Here is a 3743-nt window from a genome sequence, read left to right as displayed (position 1 = left end):
TATTGTGAGGAGGTATTACAGGAGATCCTCTGACTTCTGGTCATTCTCTTCTCCCTACACTCTCTTCTCCATGGTCATCAGGGCCAGTCATTCCAGCTAGCACCATCACCACTTTCTCTAACCTTAACTAGAGGATTGAGGTCAAAATGGCCAGGTGGCAAGTCCAGCTAGACACAAAAATTGCTAATACCAACAGAACCTGGACACATAGAGACGGCTGGCAAGAGCATTGAAGGGTCTGAGCTTTTAATCCTACTTACAAGATTACAGGCTAGGTTGCTGCAGTTTCATGGACGCTGACAGGATATGGGTAAAAGATAAAACAACTTTATACAGCAAAATAGAAGCCAGAGTGTCAACATATTTACATCAGTTCCTGTAGCCCAGTTCCCACACTGATGCAGAGGGCCAGATGACGCCTGTGCACATGGGGGGTTGCATTAGAGGAAAAGAATCCAGGTTCAAGAATCAAGCAGTTTTTGAGCAAACAACAAACGAGCTAGTCTTTTTCCCCCAGGGAGCAGCAGTTAAATGGTAGAAATGCTGTGATTGCATTGACCTACTTAGGTGCCTATATGACTAGCTACAGAAACTGCTCAGTATCAGGAGATGGATAAGACTTGCAGTCTGGTACACTCAGTAATATACAGGCATGTTCAGGGACCATGGCAGCTTGTCTCTTTTCTCCCACAATGGAAAGCAAAATATATTTTATATCAGTGTATCAGATGCAATAGTAGGATATCAGCTCCTTTTCTACTCTGATCTCTGTTACTCTTGTCAACAGAATAGATATCACCAAATACTGTTAACTCATTTGGAACATATGACAAATCCTTTAGGGCAATATTCCAAAGTGTATTTTCTCACCTGGTTCCAACACAACCTTCAATAAGGCTGCCCATCATTCCATAAAACCAGTCGCTCTTGGGTAATGGAATACATAAGACTGAATCCTGCAGTCATTAGTCCCCTGCTTTACATCTTTCACAGCAGAATGAGTTCTTTGGTCCAGAAGCAGTGTTGTATAGGATACTGTATTAAATGCGTGGAGTAGTGTGTTAAGGTATTCAAGGAGTCCACAGAGGGAGTGTATAATAAGCATGAATCAGGGAAAGGAATCTAAATGCAGAATAATTGTCTGTCCCTATAAGAAGAAATTGCTACCTCCTTCATAATAATAGGATTTTGCTGTAATCAGACCTGCCACCCAGGCCACAAAAAAGTATATTGGGATCAAGTTTGTCACTGCAGTTGGCAAATAGTGGTAGTAACCAATCAGTCATGACAGAAGAAAGATGATGTTAAAAGTACATGTATGTCTCCATTCTTGCCACCATGGCTACCTTTTTACTGAGTCCACAGCTGTTGGGGGACAGGGAAGGAGGCTGAGTGATGTCCATGGAATGGGTCACTGTTGCAGCCCTTGTGTAATCCCCTTTTAAGAGTGGGCTGGACCTAATGATAGGATACAGTAGAAGTGGTGGGATGTCACTCTCAAGATTACAGAAGGTCAGTGCTTCCATCTTCAGTGGTCTTCCTTGCTCTTTGGTTCATTTGTCCTGTGGAAAGCCAGCTGCCATGTTGCAAGATAGCCTTTGGAGAAGCCCACTTAACAAATAACTGAGAAAGTTTCCAGTCCAAAGTCCACAAGAAACCAAATCTTGCCAATAATCATGTGAATGAGCTTGGAAGCAGATCTTCCCTGAGTTGTGCATTTATATGAGACTGGGACTCCAGCCAACAGCTTGGCTGCAACCTCATTTAAGACCCAGAAACAAGTGTCACTCTGGCTTCTAGATTCCCGGGCCACAAAAACTGTGAGAGAATAACAGTTTATCGTTTTAAGCCAATAAATTTGGGATAATTTGTGAGGCAGCAGTAGATAACTAATAATAACCTTGTTCTGATTAAGAGCATTTCTGCAATGGGAGCCTTTTCTTTTTAACATTCAATAGGACCCAAATGTTTTTATGCTTTGAGGCCACTTTGAGAGGTTCTATTCCAAAGACCTATTCCAAAACTTTTATATTCCCAGTTCCTTGCCACTTGACAAATCCAGCCACTGCCTGTGAAATGATACCAGTTTTTATCTCAAGTCATATCGCTTTTTAGGCAAAGCATACAAGATAAGCTAAATTCTGGCCAGGCGCAGTGGCTCACATCATCTGTAATCCCAGCACTTTGGGAGGCTGAGATGGGTGGATCCCTTGAGGCCAGGAGTTCAAAACTAGCCTGGCCAATATGGCAAAACCCCATGTCTAAAAATAGAAAAATCAGCCAGGCGTGTTGGCGCGTGCCTGTCAAAAAAATAAAATAAGCTAAGTTCTGCATGCTGGAAAGAATTTTTTTTTCCTCTGCTGTTGCTTGAGGGCCTCTATTAAGAGGAGCTCTAAATATGAAAAGCAGTCAGTAGTCAGCTGGGCCAGTTTATTGAGCAAAGCCATCATCCAACTTTGAATTTTTTCCTCAGTCAACTAGTCACAAGGAATTAATCATTAAACTGTAGATATAAGCTAAAGGTCAAAAGCATGACCTTAGGAGTGTGAGCTCCTGCAAATGAAAACTGTTACGGTTTTTACTCTGGCTCAGTTCTGTGTATCCCACTTTCTCTCTTTTTTCTTTTCTTTTCTTTCTTTCTTTCTTTCTTTCTTTCTTTTTTTTTTTTTTTTTGACATGGAGTCTTTCTCTGTCGCCCAGGCTGGAGTGCAGTGACATGATCTCTGCTTACTGCAATATCTGCCTCCCAGGTTCAAGCAATTTTTCTACCTCAGCCTCCCAAGTAGCACAGGTGCATGACACCACACCCAGATAATTTTTGTATTTTTACTAGAGACGGGGTTTCACCATGTTGGCCAGAGTGGTCTCAAACTCCTGACCTCAGGTGATCCACCTGCCTCAGCCTCCAAAAGTGCTAGGATTATAGGAGTCAGCCATTGTGCCTGGCCCACTTTCTCTTCGTGAAAAGATCTCCTTATCCAGAAGAACCAGATAATTCTTAGTTCATGATGAGAAACTTTGATTGCATAGCCACCTGATATCACATGGTCAAGACACTACGAAGGCCCAATAGCTAGCCAGAAACTTTTTTTTTAAAGAAAAGACAAAATTCCAGATTTCTGGGGGCCTTCACTGAGATTTTGTAAAGATTTCCACGACTTGCACAAAACATCCAGGTCTGCCACATCCACTCAACACTATTAGAGCTGTTGGAATGTAAGGGTCAAGTGGCAGAGTTCCTTGCACTGGAGGCTGGCCTGGATGGAGAGCCTTCTCTTGCTCTGCACCTCACTGAAAACTGTCGCCTTTCATATCATCATCTGGTTAGTCGGTCAGAACTGATGAATTAGGAGCTGACTGAACAAAGGTTTAAAACACAAAACAGAGAGAGAACTAGGTAAAAGAAGCATTTTACATGAGAGAGTAAAAGGTGCTCAATCTTTGTACACTATAAAAGAAATCTTCCACGGGACCTTTCGGCTCAGACTGACAGGCATGAACGGAATTATTCCCTCATCTAACTTCAGCCACGACTTGGCGTTTTAACACGGAGTTCCAGGTAGCTTGGGTCTTTCTTGGCGAAAGGGCCGAGCCCTGCCTCACTCCTTTTCTGTTGAAGCCTGGGCCCAGAGGGCGGATTCCTACAGCCGGCCACAGGGGCCCCGCCCACAGAGGCCCCGCCCAGCCCCTCCAGGCCCCGCCCCGCCATTTGCTCCGCCCCCTATTGCTTGCGCCTGCGCAGA

This window comes from Aotus nancymaae, unplaced genomic scaffold, assembly GCF_030222135.1.
Source record: "Aotus nancymaae isolate 86718 unplaced genomic scaffold, 86718_ANA_hifiasm-v0.15.2.pri h1tg000040l, whole genome shotgun sequence".
NCBI lineage: Eukaryota > Metazoa > Chordata > Mammalia > Primates > Aotidae > Aotus > Aotus nancymaae.
The sequence above is the reverse complement of the archived record's forward strand: the minus strand, read 5'-3'. Positions refer to the sequence as shown.